At 43.5% G+C, this 13043-nt stretch overlaps 1 protein-coding gene across 1 annotated transcript in view; it reads right to left on the bottom strand.

The window, feature by feature from the left end:
* The window catches only part of LOC128644497 (succinate dehydrogenase [ubiquinone] flavoprotein subunit, mitochondrial), a gene marked incomplete at its 3' end in the record, with an annotated part of 402567 nt that overhangs the window by 51242 nt on the left and 338282 nt on the right, over nucleotides 1-13043 (bottom strand). The gene's annotated exons all lie outside the window — the stretch shown is intronic.

Here is a 13043-nt window from a genome sequence, read left to right as displayed (position 1 = left end):
TAGTCATAGCTTGACTTAGAAGTGAGGAACTCACTACTTATTTCCTTACCTCTACCTTTTACCCCATACAAAGTTGGGGTACTATTTTGGAAACCTTCTATAGAAGGGTTGAAAGTGATCTGAAATCCCTGCACTCACGTATTTCAAGTGAAGGTAATCCATCTAATTTGAGTTTTTTGGAGAGAAAAGCATTGAAAGATTTGAAACATTGTAAGGATATAGTGATAAAATCTTCGGATAAGGGGGGATCAGTTGTAGTTTTGAACAGGGATACCTACATCCAGGAATCTAGACGTCAGCATGAGGATGTTCATAACTATAAAATTCTGACCCCACTAAGAGTTTCCAAAGAAAGCTATCACAGCTCTTAGATGATGCCAGAGATAAAGGTTTTATTGATTAGGAGACAGCAGATTTTCTGTATGTGCCTAACCCAGTAGTGCCCATTTTCCATCACCTTCCTAAGGTGCATAAATCCTTAAGGGAGGTGAAGGGTCGTCTGATAGTGAGCGGTATTGGTCCACTATTGGAGCATTTATCCCAGTGGTTGGACGCAATTTTGTGCCCCCTGGTGGTCTCACTAAATAGCTACCTGAGAGAGACAAAGCAGATTTTGAAGCTGGTGAGTGACATTGAATGGGTTCCTGCGATGCATTCCTGGCTCTCTATTGATGTAGGCGCCCTATATTCCTCTATTCCTTGTCCCAGAGGTCTGGAAGCTATACGTTTCTTCCTGAAGGAAGATTCCGACTACACTTCAGAGTTTCAGGAATTTGTAATTAAGGTCACAAGTTTTTTGCTCACTAATAATTTCTTTAAGTTTGAGGGCAATTTCTACCTCCAGATATGTGGGACAGCTATGGGGGCAAAATTCACCCCCTCCTATGCCAACGTATTTTTAGGTTGGTGGGAGCTGTCCCACATATTTGGGGATAGAAAACCCTATGGACCCTGCATTTCCTTTTATAAGAGATACATTGATGATCTCATTTTCATCTTTAAAGGGGATCACCAAACGGCCAGTTCATTTGTAAATTGGCTTAAACAAATGATTTAAACCTCAAATTTACCTTCAACTTTCAAAGGGAATCCATCAATTATCTTGATGTGACACTTAGGGCGTGAGAGGATGGCAAAGTGATCACTGATGTATATAGGAAACCCATAGCAGGCAACACCCTGCTGCATGCTAAATCTTGCCACCCTGACTTTGTGCCCTATGTAGTCGCCAAGGGACAATATGTCCATTTTAAAAGAGCCTCGATCAAAACAGAGCAAATGAATTTAGTTCACGCCTGAGACAAAGAGGGTACTCAAGTAGAGTCATCAACCAACCATGTATGGAGGCGGCTGGGATTGAGCGAGATTACCTCTTACGGGACTCCATGGAGGGTCCTTCCAATGAGAGCACTAATCAATTTAGAGGTGTGACTTTTGTCACAGGACACAGTAGTCAATACAGACAAATATGTGGGATAGTGAAGAAGCACTTTAAACTTATTGTTGCCGACGACAAACTGACAGCTTGTGTAGACAAAGGCATTAGATATTCTTTTAGACAAGGTAAGACCATTGGCAATATAATTTCACCATCAGACCTGCCCCCATTACAAACTAATAAAAGCTCATGGTTGACACATTTGGGCATGTTCAGGTGTGGTAGGAATAAGTTCAGACCCTGTGACTATGCCATATTGTCCAAAACATTTAAATCTGAAGTAACACAAGAAACTTTTAACATCAAACATTGTCTAAATTGTAACTCTACTTTTGTTACTTACGCCATTACTTGTGCAGACGACAGTATGTTGGACAAACGACACGTCACGTGGGGTCTAGAATTAGAGAGCATTTCTCTACTATTTCTATTGGTAAATCCACTACCCCTCTTGTCCAACATTTTGCCCTCGATCATAATAAAAGCCTGGACTCTTTCAGGTGGCAAGTAATAGACAAAACTACTCTTCCCAAAAGAGGGGGTGATAAGCACAAGATCCTAAGTAAAAATGAAATGTATTGGATCTTCAGGCTTGGGACCCGAGTTCCGTCAGGATTTAACTCGGAATATGATCTGATTAATCATTGGCAGATTTAAAATTATCATATATATACAATTCACTGAATTTGAAGATTGATCACAATAAACAGAGATGGTTGTAGTGCCAATCCTGGCCTCTGTGCATCAGCACTCCGCTTATAGTATTGAGGTTTGGTACCTATATCCTTCAAGTATTTTCTATCAGTATTGCTGCAGCACAGTGGTTAAGAATTCTACCTATGATGTTGGAGACCAGGGTTCGGTACCCCCTAGGCACCTGGATAGTTTTTATGGTAAATTGTGTGTATGTATATATATATATATATATATATATATATATACACACATTCCTCACCATTTAAGTACCATTAGCTCTAGTATCCCTTTTGGGGAGTTAGTGCATTACCTATGATGTTAGGGGCTTTAATTAGTGTATTTCCCTTAGATATTACAACAGATACCATGGTATTATGTCCTTGCACTATTAGTGTAAGGTTGCCCCTTTAATGGTATAAGGTTTAACCCCTTAACGACCAACGACGTATGGGGTACGTCCTGCAAAAAAATGCAGTTAACGACCAAGGACGTACCCCATACGTCGTTGGTCTTTGAAAGCAGTGGAAGCGATCCTGATCACTTCCAACTGCTTTCATGTTATAGCAGTGATGCCTCGATATTGAGGCATCCTGCTATAACATTTTTTAGCGGTCCGATGCAGAGAGAGCCACCCTGTGGCCCTCTCTGCATCGGCCATTGATGGCCATGTTCGTTGGTGGGTGGGAGCTTACCCAGGGAGGCGGGTGGGCGGCCATCGGTGGGAAGGGGGGCGGGATTGAGTGCGGGTGCGCGCGCAGGTGCGCGCGCGTGAACTGGAGCGGGTGCGCGCGCGTGCACGGGAGCGGGGGCGCGCGTGCGCGGGTGGGAACCCTACACTATGGAACAATAATGGTACTCGGTGGGAGCACAAGGTTTTACTCGGTGGGAGTGAGGGTGGGCATTTAAAAAATTTTGAGCGATCTGGCAGGGGTTGGGGGGTTGGGGGTTGAGGGAGGGCAGCTACACTACAGAAAATAGTATTTTTTTAAAAATAAATAAAAAAAAAACATATTTGATTTCAAACTGGGCACTGGCAGACAGCTGCCAGTACCCAATATGGCGCAATAAGGCAGAGAGAGGGGGGGTTAGAGAGCAGTTTGGGGGGGATCAGGGAGGTTGGGGGCTAAGGGAGGATACTACAGAACAGAATTATTATTTAAAAAAAAAAAAACCCAAAAAAACCTCTTATTTTAGTACTGGCAGACTTACTGCCAGTACTTAAGATGGCGGGGACAATTGTGGGGTGGGGGAGGGAAGAGAGCTGTTTGGGAGGGATCTGGGGGTGTGATGTGTCATGTGGGAGGTTGATACCTACACTAAAGCTAAAATTAACCCTGCAAGCTCCCTAAAAGCTCCCTAATTAACCCCTTCACTGCTGGGCATTATACACGTATGGTGCGCAGCAGCATTTAGCTGCCTTCTAATTACCAAAAAGCAAAGCCAAAGCCATATATGTCTGCTATTTCTGAACAAAGGGGATCCCAGAGAAGCTTTTACAACCATTTATGCCATAATTGCACAAGCTGTTTGTAAATAATTTTAGTGAGAAACCTAAAATTGGGAAAATTTTACGTTTTATTTTTATTTGTTCGCATTTGGCGGTGAAATGGTAGCATGAAATATACCAAAATGGGCCTAGATCAATACTTTGGGTTGTCTACTACACTACACTAAAGCTAAAATTAAAACTACAAGCTCCCTACATGCTCCCTAATTAACCCCTCCACTGCTGGGCATAATACACGTGTGGTGCGCAGCGGCATTTAGCGGCCTTCTAAATACCAAAAAGCGATGCCAAAGCCATATATGTCTGCTATTTTTGAACAAAGGGGATCCCAGAGAAACATTTACAACCATGTATGCCATAATTGCACAAGTTGTTTGTAAATAATTTCAATGAGAAACCTAAAGTTTGTGAAAACATTTGTGAAAAAGTGAACATTTTTTTTTATTTGATCGCATTTTGTAGTGAAATGGTGGCATGAAATATACCAAAATGGGCCTAGATCAATACTTTGGGATGTCTTCTAAAAAAATATATATACATGTCAAGGGATATTCAGGGATTCCAGACAGATATCAGGGTTCCAATGTAACTAGCGCTAATTTTGAAAAAAAGTGGTTTGGAAATAGCAAAGTGCTACTTGTATTTATTGCCCTATAACTTGCAAAAAAAGCAAAGAACATGTAAACATTGGGTATTTATAAACTCAGGACAAAATTTAGAAACTATTTAGCATGGGTGTTTTTTGGTGGTTGTAGATGTGTAACAGATTTTGGGGGTCAAAGTTAGAAAAACTGCGTTTTTTTCCATCTTTTCCTCATATTTTATAATTTTTTTATGGTAAATTATAAGATATGATGAAAATAATGGTATCTTTAGAAAGCCCATTTAATGGCGAGAAAAACAGTATATAATATGCGTGGGTACAGTAAATGAGTAACAGGATAATTACAGCTAAACACAAACACCGCAGAAATGTAAAAATAGCCTTGGTCCCAAACGGACAGAAAAACAAAATTTATGCTTACCTGATAAATTCATTTCTCCTGTAGTGTGGTCAGTCCACGGGTCATCATTACTTCTGGGATATTATCTCCTCCCCTACAGGAAGTGCAAGAGGATTCACCCAGCAGAGCTGCTATATAGCTCCTCCCCTCTACGTCACCTCCAGTCATTCGACCAAAGGACCAACGAGAAAGGAGAAGCCCAAGGGTGTAGTGGTGACTGGAGTATAATCCAAAAAATTTTTAAGCCTGCCATAAAAAAACAGGGCGGGCCGTGGACTGACCACACTACAGGAGAAATGAATTTATCAGGTAAGCATAAATTTTGTTTTCTCCTGTTAAGTGTGGTCAGTCCACGGGTCATCATTACTTCTGGGATACCAATACCAAAGCAAAAGTACACGGATGACGGGAGGGACAGGCAGGCTCTTTATACGGAGGGAACCACTGCCTGAAGAACCTTTCTCCCAAAAACAGCCTCCGAAGAAGCAAAAGTGTCAAATTTGTAAAATTTGGAAAAAGTATGAAGAGAAGACCAAGTTGCAGCCTTGCAAATCTGTTCAACAGAAGCCTCATTCTTAAAGGCCCAAGTGGAAGCCACAGCTCTAGTAGAATGAGCTGTAATTCTTTCAGGAGGCTGCTGTCCAGCAGTCTCATAGGCTAATCGTATTATGCTACGAAGCCAAAAAGAGAGAGAGGTAGCCGAAGCTTTTTGACCTCTCCTCTGACCAGAATAAACGACAAACAGGGAAGACGTTTGACGAAAATCCTTAGTTGCCTGTAGATAAAATTTCAGGGCACGGACTACATCTAGATTGTGTAGCAGACGTTCCTTCTTCGAGGAAGGATTAGGACACAAAGATGGAACAACAATCTCTTGATTGATATTCCTGTTAGTGACCACCTTAGGTAGGAACCCAGGTTTAGTACGCAGAACTACCTTGTCTGAATGAAAAATCAGATAAGGAGAATCACAATGTAAGGCAGATAACTCAGAAACTCTTCGAGCCGAGGAAATAGCCATTAAAAACAGAACTTTCCAAGATAACAATTTGATATCAATGGAATGAAGGGGTTCAAACGGAACACCCTGTAAAACATTAAGAACTAAGTTCAAACTCCATGGCGGAGCAACAGTTTTAAACACAGGCTTGATCCTAGCTAAAGCCTGACAAAAAGCTTGAACGTCCGGAACTTCTGACAGACGTTTGTGTAAAAGAATGGACAGAGCTGAAATCTGTCCCTTTAAAGAACTAGCGGATAACCCCTTTTCTAAACCTTCTTGTAGAAAAGACAATATCCTTGGAATCCTAACCTTACTCCATGAGTAACTCTTGGATTCGCACCAATATAAGTATTTACGCCATATTTTATGGTAAATCCTTCTGGTAACAGGCTTCCTAGCCTGTATTAAGGTATCAATAACTGGCTCAGAAAAACCACGTTTTGATAAAATCAAGCGTTCAATTTCCAAGCAGTCAGCTTCAGAGAAGTTAGATTTTGATGTTTGAATGGACCCTGGATCAGAAGGTCCTGTTTCAGAGGAAGAGACCAAGGCGGACAGGATGACATGTCCACTAGATCTGCATACCAAGTCCTGCGTGGCCATGCAGGTGCTATTAGAATCACTGATGCTCTCTTCTGTTTGATTCTGGCAATCAATCGAGGAAGCATCGGGAAGGGTGGAAACACATAAGCCATCCCGAAGGTCCAAGGTGCTGTCAAAGCATCTATCAGAACCGCTCCCGGATCCCTGGATCTGGACCCGTAGCGAGGAAGTTTGGCGTTCTGACGAGACGCCATGAGATCTATCTCTGGTTTGCCCCAACGTTGAAGTATCTGGGCAAAGACCTCCGGATGAAGTTCCCACTCCCCCGGATGAAAAGTCTGACGACTTAAGAAATCCGCCTCCCAGTTCTCCACTCCCGGGATGTGGATTGCAGACAGGTGGCAAGAGTGAGACTCTGCCCAGCGAATTATCTTTGATACTTCCATCATTGCTAGGGAGCTTCTTGTCCCTCCCTGATGGTTGATGTAAGCTACAGTCGTGATGTTGTCCGACTGAAACCTGATGAACCCCCGAGTTGTTAACTGGGGCCAAGCCAGAAGGGCATTGAGAACTGCTCTCAATTCCAGAATGTTTATTGGAAGGAGACTCTCCTCCTGATTCCATAGTCCCTGAGCCTTCAGAGAATTCCAGACAGCGCCCCAACCTAGTAGGCTGGCGTCTGTTGTTACAATTGTCCAGTCTGGCCTGCTGAATGGCATCCCCCTGGACAGGTGTGGCCGATAAAGCCACCATAGAAGAGAATTTCTGGTCTCTTGATTCAGATTCAGAGTGGGGGACAAATCTGAGTAATCCCCATTCCACTGACTTAGCATGCACAATTGCAGCGGTCTGAGGTGTAGGCGTGCAAAAGGTACTATTGTCCATTGCCGCTACCATTAAGCCGATCACCTCCATGCATTGAGCTACTGACGGGTGTTGAATGGAATGAAGGACACGGCATGCATTTTGAAGCTTTGTTAACCTGTCTTCTGTCAGGTAAATCTTCATTTCTACAGAATCTATCAGAGTCCCCAAGAAGGGAACTCTTGTGAGTGGAAAGAGAGAACTCTTCTTTTCGTTCACCTTCCATCCATGCGACCTTATAAATGCCAGTACTAACTCTGTATGAGACTTGGCAGTTTGAAAGCTTGAAGCTTGTATCAGAATGTCGTCTAGGTACGGAGCTACCGAAATTCCTCGCGGTCTTAGTACCGCCAGAAGAGTACCCAGAACCTTTGTGAAGATTCTTGGAGCTGTAGCCAATCCGAATGGAAGAGCTACAAACTGGTAATGCCTGTCTAGAAAGGCAAACCTTAGATACCGGTAATGATTTCTGTGAATCGGTATGTGAAGGTAAGCATCCTTTAAATCCACTGTGGTCATGTACTGACCCTCTTGGATCATGGGCAAAATTGTTCGAATCGTTTCCATCTTGAACGATGGAACTCTTAGGAATTTGTTTAGGATCTTTAAATCCAAGATTGGCCTGAAAGTTCCCTCTTTTTTGGGAACTACAAACAGATTTGAGTAAAACCCTTGTCCTTGTTCCGACCGCGGAACTGGATGGATCACTCCCATTAATAAAAGATCTTGTACGCAGCGTAGGAACGCTTCTTTCTTTATTTGGTTTGTTGACAACCTTGACAGGTGAAATCTCCCTCTTGGGGGAGAGGATTTGAAGTCCAGAAGGTATCCCTGAGATATGATCTCTAACGCCCAGGGATCCTGAACATCTCTTGCCCAAGCCTGGGCGAAGAGAGAAAGTCTGCCCCCTACTAGATCCGGTCCCGGATCGGGGGCCCTCGATTCATGCTGTCTTAGGGGCAGCAGCAGGTTTCCTGGCCTGCTTGCCCTTGTTCCAGGACTGGTTAGGTTTCCAGTCTTGTCTGTAGCGAGCAACAGCTCCTTCCTGTTTTGGTGCAGAGGAAGTTGATGCTGTTCCTGTTTTAAAATTACGAAAGGAACGAAAATTAGACTGTCTAGCCCTAGGTTTGGCTTTGTCCTGAGGCAGGGCATGGCCTTTACCTCCTGTAATGTCAGCGATAATCTCCTTCAAACCGGGCCCGAATAAGGTCTGCCCTTTGAAAGGTATATTAAGCAATTTAGATTTAGAAGTAACATCAGCTGACCAGGATTTTAGCCACAGCGCTCTGCGTGCCTGAATGGCAAATCCGGAATTCTTAGCCGTAAGTTTAGTTAAATGTACTACGGCATCTGAAATAAATGAGTTAGCTAACTTAAGGGTTCTAAGTTTGAGTGTAATCTCATCTAATGTAGATGATTCAAGTGTCTCTTCCAGAGACTCAAACCAAAATGCTGCTGCAGCCGTGACAGGCGCAATACATGCAAGAGGTTGCAGTATAAAACCTTGTTGAACAAACATTTTCTTAAGGTAACCCTCTAATTTTTTATCCATTGGATCTGAAAAGGCACAGCTATCCTCCACCGGGATAGTGGTACGCTTAGCCAAAGTAGAAACTGCTCCCTCCACCTTAGGGACCGTTTGCCATAAGTCCCGTGTGGTGGTGTCTATTGGAAACATTTTTCTAAATATCGGAGGAGGTGAGAACGGCACACCGGGCCTATCCCACTCCTTAGTAACAATTTCAGTAAGTCTCTTAGGTATAGGAAAAACATCAGTACTCGCCGGTACTGCAAAATATTTATCCAACCTACACATTTTCTCTGGTATTGCAACTGTGTTACAATCATTCAGAGCCGCTAACACCTCCCCTAGTAATACACAGAGGTTTTCCAGCTTAAATTTAAAATTTGAAATATCTGAATCCAATCTGTTTGGATCAGAACCGTCACCCACAGAATGAAGTTCTCCGTCCTCATGTTCTGCCGCCTGTGACGCAGTGTCTGACATGGCCCTAATATTATCAGCGCACTCTGTTCTCACCCCAGAGTGATCACGCTTGCCTCTAAGTTCTGGTAATTTAGCCAAAACTTCAGTCATAACAGTAGCCATATCTTGTAATGTGATTTGAAATGGCCGCCCAGATGTACTCGGCGCTACAATATCACGCACCTCCCGAGCGGGAGATGCAGGTACTGACACGTGAGGCGAGTTAGTCGGCATAACTCTCCCCTCGTTGTCTGGTGAAATATGTTCAATTTGTACAGATTGACTTTTATTTAAAGTAGCCTCAATACAGTTAGTACATAAATTTCTATTGGGCTCCACTTTGGCATTAAATCACCACAGTCCTCTCACACATCCTATCTATTCGTTGGGTGCAAGAGAATGACTGGAGGTGACGTAGAGGGGAGGAGCTATATAGCAGCTCTGCTGGGTGAATCCTCTTGCACTTCCTGTAGGGGAGGAGATAATATCCCAGAAGTAATGATGACCCGTGGACTGACCACACTTAACAGGAGAAATGGAAAAGTGCTGTGGTCATTAAGGGGTTAATACACATGTTTTGAGGCTGCTATAGAATATGGTGTACATATATCTTTTAGTAGGAAATGTCTGATAAATAAATGCTATATAATGTAGCTTATTACTATATTATTATTTTTTTAGGTATATTTTTTATAATTGTCATAAGTCTTTCTTCCTCTATAAACGTGAAGGCATAATGAACAGGAACATGTTTTGTTAATTGTTATTATTACTATATGTTTCAATTCATGTTGTGGGGGTTATACCCTTCGGCTAGTTTAACAAATTATCATTCAGCTGTGAGTGTTCTGTATTTTAACCAATAGCTGTCTAGGTAAGGAAATAAGTAGTGAGTTCCTCACTTCTAAGTCAAGCTATGACTATGGCTCTTTAGCTGAAACACGTAAGCTTATCCTAAACAGCTGTTTTTTTATATTTTTGTTTTTAACATTGCTGGTGTGATTATGGACTTTTAATTACCTTTGCCTGGATATAATAAAAACAGAATTTATGTTTACCTGATAAATTTCTTTCTCCAACGGTGTGTCCGGTCCACGGCGTCATCCTTACTTGTGGGATATTCTCTTCCCCAACAGGAAATGGCAAAGAGCCCAGCAAAGCTGGTCACATGATCCCTCCTAGGCTCCGCCTACCCCAGTCATTCGACCGACGTTAAGGAGGAATATTAGCATAGGAGAAACCATATGGTACCGTGGTGACTGTAGTTAAAGAAAATAAATTATCAGACCTGATTAAAAAAACCAGGGCGGGCCGTGGACCGGACACACCGTTGGAGAAAGAAATTTATCAGGTAAACATAAATTCTGTTTTCTCCAACATAGGTGTGTCCGGTCCACGGCGTCATCCTTACTTGTGGGAACCAATACCAAAGCTTTAGGACACGGATGAAGGGAGGGAGCAAATCAGGTCACCTAAATGGAAGGCACCACGGCTTGCAAAACCTTTCTCCCAAAAATAGCCTCAGAAGAAGCAAAAGTATCAAACTTGTAAAATTTGGTAAAAGTGTGCAGTGAAGACCAAGTCGCTGCCCTACATATCTGATCAACAGAAGCCTCGTTCTTGAAGGCCCATGTGGAAGCCACAGCCCTAGTGGAATGAGCTGTGATTCTTTCGGGAGGCTGCCGTCCGGCAGTCTCGTAAGCCAATCTGATGATGCTTTTAATCCAAAAAGAGAGAGAGGTAGAAGTTGCTTTTTAACCTCTCCTTTTACCTGAGTAAACAACAAACAAGGAAGATGTTTGTCTAAAATCCTTTGTAGCATCTAAATAGAATTTTAGAGCGCGAACAACATCCAAATTGTGCAACAAACGTTCCTTCTTTGAAACTGGTTTCGGACACAGAGAAGGCACGATAATCTCCTGGTTAATGTTTTTGTTAGAAACAACTTTCGGAAGAAAACCAGGTTTAGTACGTAAAACCACCTTATCTGCATGGAACACCAGATAAGGAGGGGAACACTGCAGAGCAGATAATTCTGAAACTCTTCTAGCAGAAGAAATTGCAACAAAAAACAAAACTTTCCAAGATAATAACTTAATATCAACGGAATGTAAGGGTTCAAACGGAACCCCCTGAAGAACTGAAAGAACTAAATTGAGACTCCAAGGAGGAGTCAAAGGTTTGTAAACAGGCTTAATTCTAACCAAAGCCTGAACAAAGGCTTGAACATCTGGCACAGCTGCCAGCTTTTTGTGAAGTAACACCGACAAGGCAGAAATCTGTCCCTTCAGGGAACTTGCCGATAATCCTTTTTCCAATCCTTCTTGAAGGAAGGATAGAATCCTAGGAATCTTAACCTTGTCCCAAGGGAATCCTTTAGATTCACACCAACAGATATATTTTTTCCAAATTTTGTGGTAAATCTTTCTAGTTACAGGCTTTCTGGCCTGAACAAGAGTATCGATAACAGAATCTGAGAAACCTCGCTTCGATAAAATCAAGCGTTCAATCTCCAGGCAGTCAGCTGGAGTGAAACCAGATTCGGATGTTCGAACGGACCCTGAACAAGAAGGTCTCGTCTCAAAGGTAGCTTCCAAGGTGGAGCCGATGACATATTCACCAGATCTGCATACCAAGTCCTGCGTGGCCACGCAGGAGCTATCAAGATCACCGACGCCCTCTCCTGATTGATCCTGGCTACCAGCCTGGGAATGAGAGGAAACGGCGGAAACACATAAGCTAGTTTGAAGGTCCAAGGTGCTACTAGTGCATCCACTAGAGCCGCCTTGGGATCCCTGGATCTGGACCCGTAACAGGGAACTTTGAAGTTCTGACGAGAGGCCATCAGATCCATGTCTGGAATGCCCCACAGCTGAGTGACTAGGGCAAAGATTTCCGGATGGAGTTCCCACTCCCCCGGATGCAATGTCTGACGACTCAGAAAATCCGCTTCCCAATTTTCCACTCCCGGGATGTGGATAGCAGACAGGTGGCAGGAGTGAGACTCCGCCCATAGAATAATCTTGGTCACTTCCTCCATCGCTAGGGAACTCCTTGTTCCCCCCTGATGGTTGATGTACGCAACAGTCGTCATGTTGTCTGATTGAAATCGTATGAACTTGGTCCTTGCTAGCTGAGGCCAAGCCTTGAGAGCATTGAATATCGCTCTCAGTTCCAGAATATTTATCGGTAGAAGAGATTCTTCCCGAGACCAAAGACCCTGAGCTTTCAGGGATCCCCAGACTGCGCCCCAGCCCGTCAGACTGGCGTCGGTCGTGACAATGACCCACTCTGGTCTGCGGAATGTCATCCCTTGTGACAGGTTGTCCAGGGACAGCCACCAACGGAGTGAGTCTCTGGTCCTCTGATTTACTTGTATCTTTGGAGACAAGTCTGTATAGTCCCCATTCCACTGACTGAGCATGCACAGTTGTAATGGTCTTAGATGAATGCGCGCAAAAGGAACTATGTCCATTGCCGCTACCATCAACCCGATCACTTCCATGCACTGAGCTACGAAAGGAAGAGGAACGGAATGAAGAATCCGACAAGAGTCCAGAAGCTTTGTTATTCTGGCCTCTGTTAGAAAAATCCTCATTTCTGAGGAATCTATAATTGTTCCCAAGAAGGGAACCCTTGTTGACGGGGATAGAGAACTCTTTTCCACGTTCACTTTCCAGCCGTGAGATCTGAGAAAGGCCAGGACGATGTCCGTGTGAGCCTTTGCTCGAGGGAGGGACGACGCTTGAATCAGAATGTCGTCCAGGTAAGGTACTACTGCAATGCCCCTTGGTCTTAGCACCGCTAGAAGGGACCCTAGTACCTTTGTGAAAATCCTTGGAGCAGTGGCTAATCCGAAAGGAAGCGCCACGAACTGGTAATGTTTGTCCAGGAATGCAAACCTTAGGAACCGATGATGTTCCTTGTGGATAGGAATATGTAGATACGCATCCTTTAAATCCACCGTGGTCATGAATTGACCTTCCTGGATGGAAGGAAGG

The sequence above is a fragment of the Bombina bombina genome, unplaced genomic scaffold (assembly GCF_027579735.1).
Source record: "Bombina bombina isolate aBomBom1 unplaced genomic scaffold, aBomBom1.pri scaffold_463, whole genome shotgun sequence".
In the NCBI taxonomy this organism is placed as follows: Eukaryota; Metazoa; Chordata; class Amphibia; order Anura; family Bombinatoridae; genus Bombina; species Bombina bombina.
This window is presented reverse-complemented; position numbering and strand designations above follow the sequence as displayed.